This window comes from Triturus cristatus, chromosome 1_1, assembly GCF_964204655.1.
Source record: "Triturus cristatus chromosome 1_1, aTriCri1.1, whole genome shotgun sequence".
NCBI classification, from domain to species: domain Eukaryota; kingdom Metazoa; phylum Chordata; class Amphibia; order Caudata; family Salamandridae; genus Triturus; species Triturus cristatus.
In genome coordinates, this window is record NC_140579.1 from 1,648,431 (window position 1) to 1,661,819 (window position 13,389).

The window sequence follows — 13,389 nt, forward strand, 5'->3', positions numbered from 1 at the left end:
TTGTAAAGCGCGAACAATCACTCGTAAGGGTCTGTAGGCGCTGGGGCCGTCGGGAAGATTAAGCAAGCTATTGCCCAGAGTCACATGGTGCTGGGCTAAGCTGCCTCTAGAGCCGGGGATCGAACCGTGATCAATCACCAGATTCCAGAGTCAGTCGCCCTGGCCGCGGCGCCACACCTCTTCTCTTATATGGGTTTTATATTTGTATCTATCTATATATATCTATATTCCAGTGGTTCCCAAACGTTTGACCCCTGAGGACCCCCATTGAGTCACCACTGGAAGCCGGGACCCCCAAGCAATTTGTAGGATTTAAATTTCAAACATTAAAACAGTAATTAAAAAAAAATAAACAAATGTGTGCACACAAAACAAATACTCAAATTACTAAGGATTTAAGGGGCATATTTACAAGTCCCTATCGCCATGGGAACGTCACTTTTTGTGATGTTCCTGTGGCAATAGGGGCTTTGCCTTATTTACAAGGCAGCGTTAAGCCACTTATTGTGGCTTAACGCTGCCTTGTAAATAAGGACCCCTTTCACGCAATGCTTAGCGTGAAAAAGGTGGGGAGTGGGAGTTGCAGTGGGCGTTTCACTCCAACACCCATTGATTTTGATGCTGCCCTCTATTTACAAGGTCAGCTTAAATAAGAGACAGCACCAGAATTAAGACCATGAAAAACCTGGTCTTAACTTGGCGAAACAACAGAAAAAGCAAAACACCTTTGATTGTTTATGTTCAGGATGGTGACCCTTGCTGCACATAAACAATCTTTAATAAAAATGACGTTTTGTAACTTCCATGTGTGCTGCATTAGGCAACACACATAGAAGTGACAAAAAGGCACTACAAAATTGTTCATGTGCAGGAAGTGGGAACATAGCAGCATCAGGATAATGATAGACTGGGAATAAACATATGTTGCTAACTTTTACCATTCAAGCAGCTCTTTGACAGTTTATAGGACACTGTGCTAGATTAAGATTGTCTCTTATGAATTGCACAGTGACAAAAGAATCTCTGCGACAAAATCAGTAGCCCACTGACCTATGCACATAAAATACTGTTTTTTAAAATGCATTGTACACGTTCTTTGCAGTAGGCATATTAACCCTCTGTGTCACATTAGATAAGTCAAAGCTGCCACTAGACAAAACTCTCATCTCTCTCCAGCAGGTACATTAATCACTGGCATTTTCTTGACACTTTTATAGTTGCTCGTAGTTCACTCGTAAAAAACCAATGAAATTCCACCGTTATAGTTAGTTCAGGTAACTATAACTCACGCGACCGCAATCCACTGCTGATGACGTCACAGATTACATCACTGTTTTTAGACACAGATTACATCACTGTTTTTAGACACAGATTACATCACTGTTTTTAGACACTTATTTACCCATTTATTCTTCCAAGATATACATATATTAAAAATATGTATTTTACTGAAAGACACATTTTCACTGCATGATGTCATCAGTGATGTAATCTGTGACGTCATCAGCAGTGGATTGCGGTCGCGTGAGTTAGTTACCTGAACTAACTATAACGGTGGAATTGCATTGGTTTTTTACGAGTGAAATGTCCAGCTAACTATAACGTGTGAAACCTATGGTTTTTTAAGTGAATTTGCAAGGTTTTTTTAATGCTAATTCCTAACTATAACGTTTGTGAAACCTATGGTTTTTTCAGTGAATTTCAAAGTTTTTTTAAATGCTAATTTATGAATCTATTATCTTATTTTTTATATATTTATTTTACATTAATTTACCCATGTATATAGTTATAGATTGGCTGTATCCTGTAATTTGGAATGGCTCAGCTTTTTTTTTTTTTTTTTGAATTTGGATAAAGTTCAACAGCATAGTTAATATCTTTTATAAACTTATAAACACTTTTAATTTTTTTTTTTTTTTAAGGGGTTTTCACCATGCGCGCTCCGTGCGCGCACGGTCCTTGCACCGTCATCGTACGCGCTCTGTGCGCGCACGGAGTACGCATGCGTACGTGCTCCGTGTGCGCATGCGTACGTGCTCCACGTAGCGCGCACGGCAAGTCATGTGATTAAGAAACAACACTTTTCATTGGTTCATAGTAGTTTCAGTTCCAGATTCTTCCAACACCACACCCACTCCCCTCATGGCAAGTCATGTGATTAAGAAATAACACTTTTCATTGGTTGATAGTAGTTTCAGTTCCAGATTCTTCCAACACCACACCCACTCCCCTCATTATTACTTCTGATTCCCTAGGAGAAGGAGCTGGTCTGTTTTTGGGATACAATGGCAGAGCAGCAGCCAACTTCTAGGAGTGAGCAGGAGACTCTTGTGAGACAGAGACAGAGGAAGCATAAAGACTCTTTTTATGGCAGTTTTTCACTTTTCCTGAGGTGCAGAAGAAGCTAAATGCTGCCAAAGTCACCTGCACTATTTGTGGAACGACCTTATCTCGTGGGAATCCTACTAAGAAATACTCTTTTAGTATTCACACTATGATAAGGCACGTTGAAGCACTGCATCCTGTGGCTTTTGCTCGAGCTGCTAGTGAAAACCCTCCAGCAGCTCAGCCGAGCACATCCGCAGCAGCTCAGCCGAGCACATCTTCGGCAGCTCAGCCGAGCACTTTATCTGCGGTGGCAGCTTCACCTACTACTGTTCCTCTGGAAATACGCCCTGGTTTTCAGAGGGTGTATACACAGTGCATAGACTGCAATGCTCTTATTTCTTTTGGTGAAACCAGTATTGACCTCATTGAGAGGAAGATAGAGCAGCACTCATGCTCCCCGCCATAATTTTTTTCATTTTTTCGTTTTTCTGTTCCTCTGTCCCTCCATTAACACAAGGGCTCTTTTTAGAGCCAACTAATATCTAAACACTTAATTTTTTTTTTTTATTCTATTTTTCGAATTTTTTTCTGCCGTGCGCGCACCGTGCGCGCACGGTACGCGTAACGGCAAATAAAAAAAAAATGTTTTTTTCACCATTCGGGATCCTTCAGGGACCCTCTGACAAAGGCTAGGGGGTCAGAAACTCTCTCCCCTGCCCCCTTTTCACGTTCTAATATGTGTTTTATTTTTTTAAGGGTTTTTACCGTGCGCGCACCCCGCGATTTAAAAAAAAAAAAGAAAAATAATAAAAATGTATTTTTGCCCTTCGGGGTCCTTCTGTGACCCCCTGAGGGGGTCACAGAAGGACCCAAGAAGGAGTCAAGAACTCCCTACCCTGCCCCCTTTTCACGTTCTCCACCTTTTTTTTTTCATACCGACACACAAAATGGCGGCCGACACTTCCTGATTTCGATCGATTCGAATGTTGACAGACATCTAACGACCAATCAGAATTTCGCTTGCGCACGGCACCGTGCGCGCACGGTGCGCGCGTATAGATATTTATATGCTTTTAAATGCTATTTTCTCAGGAAATACTGAACAGATTTACACCAGACCTGCAAAAGGCACTTCCCTGACCTGAGGACTACCTCTCTGCCAAATTTCAAATATTTCTGTTCAGCCGTTCGGGCTGTACCTTCGACTAAAGGTCCTATGGGGAAAATGCATTTTGGGACCCCCCTTTTTTCTCGGCCCCCGCTTGACGAATCACCCCGAGACTTTCAGGGTAGGAGCTGAACGGAGCGCCCCATTAGTTTTGAAAATTTCGCGAGGATTCGTCAACCGGCAGAAAAGTTATTCAAAATAGAATTTTGAGATTTCCTATGGAAACACGATCCTAACTATAACTATCTACTGGCGACCGCCAGTAGATAATATATATATATCGTGCCCAAAGATTGCCACTGCTGTTGCCACCTACTTCCACCACCGGTGGTACCCCAGTGATGGCCTGATATTTAATGGAGAGCAGTGGCAATGCCTTTTGTCATTGGCTGTTAGTAGCTGACACTTTGGTGGGGAAGGAGGGAGGGGTCACTTGTGGATGCTCCAGCAGCCAGTGGTGACTGGTAATCTTTTAAAGTGGAGTCTCAAGGATGAGGTGGGTGCTCTTACTAATAAAAATTATTAACAAATGGGGTGTAATAATGCATTTTAAAGTATATTTTGCTAAAAAGCGATCTGCTCCCAGTACATCTGGTTTGATGATAAAATGACTGTCCGTGCATGACCTGCAGTACCAATGCAGTGCCAGTGTATGCTATGCACTACCAATGCAGTGCATGCCCTGCAGTAGATCTATCACTCTGTACCATCTAATGCAGTGTACTGACTAGTACTGTATCTTTTGTAGTAGCTCTTTCACTGTGTACCATCTAATCCAGCATACTGTGTAGTCCTGTAGACCTAATAGCTCTGTCACTTTTTATAATCAAGGGTGAGATTTGGGAGATGCGGGGAAATTTATGGGCCATTTCCGGTTGAAAAGGGTGTGAGGCAGGGTTGTGTCCTGGCCCCCACTCTCTTCTCCCTTTTTATTAATGGGTTGATTGAGCATCTCTTGTGCGCCGCCAATTTGGATTCCCCAATCCTAGCGGGGCGTAAGATACCGGCCCTAATGTTCGCGGATGATACGCTCCTGTTGTCTAAATCTTACATGGGCATCCAGCGTACATTAGAGGCCTTCTGCTCCTTCTGTAAAAAAAGGAATCTGGAACTGAACCTATCTAAAACAAAATTTATGGTTTTCAGCTCTAATTCAACCAACTGTCCCCACCCTAAGATGGGAGATGTTGAGCTGGATAGGGTTTCTACTTTTGATTATTTGTGGGTGACCCTCAATGACAAAATGAAATGGGGGTCTCACATGGCGAAGGCAAATTTGAAGCTAGCGCAATCAGTGGGGGGTATCCTGAAGGTTTTTAATAACACTTCTTCTAAACCTCTGGGCTCCCCCATGGAAATCTACAAATCCCAAGCAAGAGGGGGTGCGCTTTACGGCGCTGAACTCTGGGGATATTGTACTCCTGCTTCCTTATCGTCAGTTGAGAATTCTTTTATTAGGCGTCTGCTGAAACTACCCGTGAGTACCCCCTTAATTCCCTTGAGATGGGATCTAGGTTTAGTTCCTATCGAAGAGATTGCCCTGAATCGCCCTCTCCTGTTCTGGAGACGACTCTGGTCAACGCCCAAGCTTGCAAGTTATAGGTATGATCTCGGCGATATACTGTCAAGGGGAAAATTGGAAACAATTCCTTGGTTAACATATGTAAAGAACCTTTGTTATTTCATAGGGATGGGGGACCTATGGTCCGCACCGGAAGAGACAAGCCGCTCACTAACTAAGAAATCATTGCGGGAGGCTTTACAATTGTACCGGAAGGAAATTTTACTGCATTCCTCTCTGGGAAGGCTTACTGACACCTTTCTGGACATTAAGATTAGTCCCCAGTTTGAAGTTTTCTTGGATGTTATCCAACCCCCTTTGGCAAAGAAACTTTACATTCAGTTTAGACACGGTTCGTTACCACTGAGGGCCTTTACATATAGATGGTCTAATGCATCTGATCCCTTAAGCACGTGCCCTGAATTTATTGATATTTGTGAAACAGAGCTGCATGTTGTTCTTTTCTGCCCTTTATATACCAAGGCAAGGAAGAAGTGTTTCATCCAGCTCTGCAAGTCTAGGGGTCTTAGGGACTACCAGGAGGTGTTTAGAATCCTGAAGTACGACACTACCCCATTGATAGTGTTTGCAATAGCTAAATTTCTTCTTTCTATGTGGTTCACCAGGTCCAAAAAAATGCTATCTGCCACATAACTCTCTTGCTCCTAGTATTGTTATTACTGTTACTATAGAAGCTTGTGGTGTAGTGAGAACACTTTGGGCCTTGGATACAGTTCCAACAATATGTTCTTATGTGGAAAAAATCTGTTTTTAATTGTCCGTGTAATTTTTTATTACAAAAATTTTAATGTTTTGATGGATTATACTCTATGCAATGTCTATTTAATCATGTCTTATTGTACATAATTATTTATGTCTTTTTATGGTATTTTACCGAAATAAAAGCTTTGACTGACTGACTGATAATCTAATACAGTGTACTGACGAATACAGTATAAATTCTACTGTCACTCTGTACGTTATTTAACCCGGTCACTCTGTACCATCTAATGCAGTGTACCCACTAGTAAAGTATACCTTGGAGTAGCTATGTCACTCTACCATCTAATGCGGTGTACTGACTAGTACCCTACACCTTCTAGTAACTCTGTCACTCTATACAATCTAATGCAGTGTACTAATACAGTAGACGTATTGTAGCGCTGTCACTCGGTATCTCTAATGCATTGTAGTGACGATAATCAGAAGTACCTTATAAATATATTCTTAAAGCAATATTACACACATTTGTAGTTCATATAAAAAAAGCAGAGATAAGAACAGACCATTTTTGTAAACTAAAACAACAATGCATGGTTGTATCATTCCGCTACGACTACTTGTAGGTGATACAATTTCAACTATAAACATTAAAAGTTTGGCTACCCAGACCCCATACAATCTACATCCCAAAGTCTTGCATATATTTTAAACCGTTCACTAAAAATAGTGGTTAATTGATCAATATAAGAACAGTTCATTCTGCTCCAATAGCATTTTAAAGAGCAAGGTGCGTTTAACCAATAGCAAACACTACATTTTACCCCAATCGTGATTATAAAGTGCAATATGCAAAGCAGCTTCTCACAGCCTTCCTATTAGGGGATTCACTAATTTACTTGACGGAAGTGTAGTGAATTGAACAGTATACCATGGAGTACCTCTTCCTCGGTTCAATATAATGTAGTGTATTGATTAGTACTGTTTACTTCTAGTAGCTCTGCACCATCGAATGTATCATTAAATGCAGTGTACTGGCTGGTATAGTGTGCCTTTGTGTAGCTCTGCCACTCTGTACCATCGTATGCAGTGCACTGACTAGTACTGTATACCTTATAGTATAGCTGTTACTTTGTACCATCTAATACAGTGTACTGACTAGTGCAGTATACATTCTAGTAGGTCTGTCACTCTGTGCCATCTAATGCTGTGTACTGACTAGTACTGTCGTGAACATTGGAGTAGCTCGGTGACTCTGTACCATCTAATGTAGTGTATCAGAACTAATACTAAATTAGTTCTAGTAGCTCTTTGAATCTGTACCATCTAATGGAGTGTACAGGTGGTAGCAGGCTGGCTCAGGCCAGTCGATGACCACACTAAGGATTGGTAGGTTTCAGGGGACCCCTCAAAGGGGTCCTCTGTATGCTCTTTTTAAATAAATCTGACTCTGGAATCAGTGCAGGTTTATTATGCTGAGATGTTTGGTACCAAACATCCCATATTTCAGTGAATCCATCTTGGAGCTGGGGAACTCGTAATGAAGAGTCCTCATCCCATGTACTTACTATAGCTTCCCTGGTCACTTACAATATCCAAGGATATTTCAGTGTCATATCTTCTCATGCCAATATGCCCTCACAGGAGATATAGTTCACCCTGCCTTAGGACTAAGGACTGCTAGAGGGGTGTCTCCCCTATATCTCATGCAGTGTCTATGGGCATGGCTCACAGGGATGTTTGCCATGTTGACTCTTTGGTTTTGTCTGCACCAAGATACTCAGGCTGCAGTGTCAGTGTTCATGTGCTTTGTGAGGGGTCCCTTAGGATGCCACAATTTGTGTTGCACCCCTTAGGGACCCTTGGTTCCACATGTACCTTTTACTAAGGACTTATATGTGAGCTAAAGGGGTGCCAATTGTGGAAATAAAAGGTACAGTTTAGGGAAGGAGATTGGCACAGGGGACCTGGTTGGCAGGGACCCTGTGCACTTCCAGTCGAAATTACATAATTTTCCAGGCAAAAAAGTGGGGGCTATCCATGTCCAAAAGAGGCACTTTCCTACACATGAAGTAGGTCTGTCACTCTGTACCATCTAATGCAGTGTACCTACTAGTACAGTATACCTTGGAGTAGCTCTGTCACTCTTTACCATCTAATGCAGTGTACTCACTGGTACAGTATACGTTCTAGTATCTGTTACTCTGTGCCATCTGATGCAGTGTACAGAGTAGTACAGTACCCTATCAGCTGCGGTGTTTGTGTAGTACAGTGTGCGGTCTAGCACTGTGTAGTGTAGTGTTGTACACTGCATGGTGCAGTGTAGTATGTAGGAGAATGTCCTGTGTATGTAGTGCAGTGTGCTGTTTGGTGTAGTGTGCACTTTAAATGAATGCACGCTTTAGTGTAGTAAGCAGCCTAATGCAGTGCGTTCTCTAGAACAGTGTGCTCCTCCCAGATGTGGTTTAAATTAATCATATGTAGAACAGAAACCAGTAATTACAGCCTTTATTTCTGTCATTAAATCTCTTTTATGAATCTCTTCTCTGCAGTGATGCTGACTCTGGATCCTGACGCAGCTTCTCCACAGCTCCTCCTGTCTGAGGAGCGGAGACGTGTGAGAGTGACAGACACAGAACAGCCCCTGCCGGACACCCCCAAGAGATTCACCAACTACCGCTGTGTGCTGGGAAGTGAGGGGTTCACCTCCGGCAGACATTACTGGGAGGTGCAGCTGCTGCAGGAGGGAGAAGGGTGGCATGTGGGGGTCGCGTCAGAGTCTGTGAACAGGAAGGTGCTCTTCACACGGTCACCTGAGGAGGGAGTCTGGGCTGTGCAGGTGTGTAATAGTCACTACAAGGCTCTCACCTCTCCTGAGACCCCTCTATCCCCTCGTGAGAAGCCCCAGAAGCTGGGAGTGTATCTGGACTACGAGGGGGGGCGGCTGTCCCTGTACAATGCTGACTCCATGGAGCTTCTCTACACCTTCTCGCAGGCCCCCTTCACAGAGAGGCTCTTCCCGTACTTGGGTCTCTGGAGAAGAACGGAGCTGAGGCTGGTGTGAGAGTTGCAGGAAGCTTCAGACCCTCATCCTTCCCTCCTGCCCCTCTACAGGGGAGGATCGGAGCTGAGGCTGGTGTGAGAGCTGCAGGCAGCTTCAGCCCCTCATTCCTCCCGCACCCTCTTCTGCATTGATAACAATGTGACCAGGAGCACAAGCAGAGACGCTCTTGAATAATAAAACACTCCCTTTTGGGATATGTCTCTTGAGAGGGGGTAGTAATTCTAGTGACTAGAAAAGGTTTCTTGCATGTAGATGTATTAATGTATAGATGTCAGCCAACCCCCGATGTGAAGAGCCCACGCCTCAACTGTCGATCTCCAGTTTAAGCACCAACGTTTCAAAGTATCTTCTTCACAACTGTGGTATCTTAGTTACCAACACCTTGGTAACATGATGCCACCTGTTCTAGAATGGAATGGGGTGGGGGAGCAACAGTTGGAAGGATGTTCGTTTGTGTGAGGACTCCATACAGCTGGATCCTAATAAATGCCTATCACCTCAATACCTGTATGTGCCATCGTCTACAAGCTGGTGACGACTGGGAGCCAGCAATTTCATGCCTATTCTGGACGCCCTGGATGCCTGCAGCATTGAGCGATGGGAGCAAGCAGTATTGAGAAATTGCGGGCATCGGAAAAGAGGACCATTCTGTGCGCTCCGGTTGTGAACGCCCTTGGCATGGTGTAGGAGGACGGCTACAAGCAGGAAAAGTTCACATGCGGCATAATTGAAGGAGTGCAGGTCTGGTGTGAAGGCTCGTGCAGCTCAACGGTGCCTGCTCTGTGCATGTGGCACTGAACTGCTGTCTCCGTAGTGCTGTCTGCGTGCAAGGTCATGTCTGCCGTCACTGGAGCACATGCTGCGTGCGCATGCACTTTACATTAATGCACCATTATCTTGGGAAGGCCAGGGGCTGAGGAGGCAGCGTCGGCAGCTGAATCGTGGATAAAGAAGTGCGCATCGTCATTGATTCGCACACTTTGTGAACTACAAACGGCATGTTTTTGAAAAGATGTTGTTAGAAATGGGGGTCTCTAGTTGGCAAGGGCTGCATTTTGTCAGTGATTCGCACACCATGGGGCTGAGAGCTATATGTTAAAGTGCGCATCACGGTGATTCGCACATCTTATGACTGCACAATTACAGTACCATGTTTATATTCCAGCATACAGATAGTGCGCATCCACAGTGACTCATATATGTTATATGCTAACTGGATTACATATAATAACTGGATTTTTTTAGTCATTGGGGAACAGTAACCCGATTATTCCTCAGCTCTGCTATAATATTAAGTAATAGTGTGTGGTTGGGAATCACTTTGCAGGTTAAATAGCAGGAGTATTGTATTGTATTTAGTTGTAGGCGGGCAGTTTTTGCTCCTAATAAACACCTATCACACCAATACCTGCATGTGTCATTTTCTTCACAATGGACCTCCAACGTGTTGCCACGACAACCAGAGCCTCATGTGAAACTGACCCCAACATATCTCTTTCCTTATACCATTTTTTATACAAGCCCAGAAAATGTGTGCCATGTGAATCATACCCCAAACGTCATGTAAGATATGATAAAGTCTCTGCAGAATTCAAAAATATGTATTTCTTTGACATGCGGAGCTTTGACATTAATAGGTCACATTATAGTGCTGCATTGAGAAGTACTTATTAAAAGTGATTGTTTGTCTACATTACCTAAGAAACCATTCATGCCCCTGCCCTGGTGGCAGTGCTATTATTAGTGAACTAAGAGACCAGACAGTTGTCACATGAACCCTTTGTGTAACCCAGATTCAAGGCAGCTTTAGTAGGACAGTGCGACTGGTGCAGCCGCACATGGGCTGACCTGGGAGAGACGCTGTGTTCAGAAACAACTTATTTTAAAAGCACCTGCTGTTTCCTTGTGTGTCCAGCAGGTTTCAGGCAACAATAAAAATGCCAAGACAAGGCAGGTGATTAATGTTTCTGCTGGAGAGAGATGGAAGTTTAGTCTAGTGACAGTTTTGACTCATCATAAAGTAGCACAGAGGGTTAATATGCCTGCTGCAAAGAACATGTGCATGCAGATCACAGAATGGTAATCCTCATTTGTTTGTGGAACATTTCCTACAGATTGATTTACACAAGTAAGATTCATTGCCTCTGTATAAAGTGTGTGTGTTGTAAAGTGCTCTGACACCCTAGGGTCGGCATGAGTAGTGCTATAAAATAAAAGGCATGCGTTTGAGACCGGGGCTCTGTAGAGAGGAGTGCCTGTGTTGGAAGGTGGGAGTGAGGAAATCATTAGAGAAGGCAGTCATGGGAGGGGGTGGGGGAGGACAATTGTCACGTCAGGCATGTCTAACGTTACATATGCCTCTGCCCAGGTTCTTCTAGATAAATCAACAGTATAGTCCATTAAATCAAACGCAATAGGTTTTTGTACCGCTGGTATCTAAATTCAGGAAGTTGAAGGTACTTTCATATGCGATATTGAAGAAAAAGGAAGATCAGTAAAATGACCTATTTACCTAAGAACACACAATTTGATTAAGCGGGAAAACCACAATTAATACATGTTTTCTGGTATCTCTTTGTACAAATCCCCCACAAATGGGTTTCTTTTTGTTTCTTCTTTTGCCCTTAAATGTTAATGCTTTTGTGATCCATCACCTGTGAATTAAGCTGATATTTCTTTGCCAGGGTTTAAAACGCCTTTCTGTGGGCAGTGTTTTTGTAACTTGTGAGCAATGCGAGGCCAGTGAAGACGTATCTCAATACAGAGCTATATATTTTTTAAGCAATGAGTACCTACACTGCAAAGATTCCATCACAATTCCAGAGCGCCATGCATAAGCTGTTTTCTTGTGAAACATCTGCCCTGCTGCGCAAGTCACTGTTGTAGTCTATGAAATGTGTATCATGCAAAGATTGGCAGACTCTGTAAAAAAAAAAATGTGTAATGATGTTATATTCCAGCAGCACGAATACAACACAATATCAGCCTCCTGCAGTGCTTTCTTGACTCCACAAACATTTCCGGGTTATGCAGACGTTAGGATTCTCTTGTGTCCACACATGTGTTCAGATGTTATACTGTGCATACAGGCCCTTCTGAGTTAAATGCCATTTTTGTCATGAAGCTTTAAGAACAGCAGCGAGATGTGACCCTCCGAAACAAATCTGCCTTTCAAGCCAACACCACGTGCATGCTGGGACTGAGATAAACAAGGTATTTAATAGAAAGCAATCAATCATGCGGTGTTTGCATAACACGACTAATCACCAGTGAGGGTATGCGGGTGCTGGGCTGCGGATTTCAGTCGAAGATCCAGGTCTTGAGCCCCTTTCTTGAGCTCCGTCAATGAAGGTCTGTTCGGAGGTGGAGGGTCTTCCAGGACCTGGCAGCGAAGTGGGAGAAGGGCTGTCCTCTGGCGCAGCAGCAGCCATGTGTGGTATCTGTGCAATTGTTTAATTTGTTTTTGTTGTTTTCAAAGCATATACACCTGACGTTTCCCACCTTACTTCAGTCATAATAACTCCACATAGTATTACCAATATTAACAGTATGGTGTATTCCTCTGAGAAGAAGCAAAGCTGAGGCTGGTATAGTGGCTGCATAAACTTTACTCACAGCAGGCCTCACAGTTGCTTCATCTGCCTACTATTTTTAAACTATACATATTAAAACTGAGAAATGAGCGTTCTGATTTTGTCAGTCTAATGTTTATTTGTAAAAGATGTGCACTTTATTTTCTGTTCTTTTTGTGAATTTGTACCTAAATGTTTCAGATATGACCATGATAATCTTATTTTTTAAATAGTTTTACTTCAAACGTCCAAAATGTGAAAGTGAGAGATAAATACATTTTCTAATGCAGCTTTCACTTCACTGTGAGAGCCTCAGACGCACAAAGAGGCATAGAGAAGTACAGAGAGGCACCAAGAGAAGCTCAGAGATACACAGAGCAGAATAGAGCGGCACAGAGCAGAGATGCACAGAGCAGAATAGAGTCATGGAGATTCACAGAGAGGCACGTCACAACTGGCTGGGTATGGACAGGCGAATGGGATGTTAGATTGTATCTTTTCATTCCAGGTTTCTCAGTAAAAAATAATATAGCCGGAGCCATGGCTGGAGAGAGTGTGAGATTGTCTGGTGAGGACTGTTGGGCTCTAGGCTGAACTCATGTAGGTGTGCAGTGAGAGGTGTGACCTTGTGCACACCCTCCTCGCTTCTGCCTCCAGTGCCACTAGTGAAGGCAGAGAACACTAGACGTCCCATCATTGATACCACAAGCTCACCGAGTATGCATTCACCAACACAAGAGTTTTGCAGTGTCGATCTTTCTGGATTCGCTATGCTGTGCATTATTCCGCCATCTAGTGGTTGGGTCCGGAATTATAGTATTTTTTTTTTTCCGTGGCCCAGGTGGGCGTTGACATACCACCATTTGGTGTCCTTCGTGACGTCGACGCGCTTTCTCCGGAAGCTCCCACCTTTGGTCGCCATCTTCAGATTCTTTTTTCCGCCTTTGGGTCTGGATCAACAATGAAGGCGCTCCAA

General features: G+C 43.4%; 1 pseudogene across 1 annotated transcript in view; it reads left to right on the forward strand.

Moving 5' to 3' along the window:
• The window catches only part of LOC146869043 (E3 ubiquitin-protein ligase TRIM39-like), a 187,508-nt pseudogene extending 177,264 nt beyond the window's left edge, over positions 1-10,244 (forward strand). The window contains exon 6 of the transcript XR_014977258.1: positions 8,330-10,244. The product of XR_014977258.1 is annotated as an E3 ubiquitin-protein ligase TRIM39-like (transcript). The remainder of the gene's footprint in view (positions 1-8,329) is intronic.
• The last annotated feature ends 3,145 nt before the right edge of the window (positions 10,245-13,389 follow it).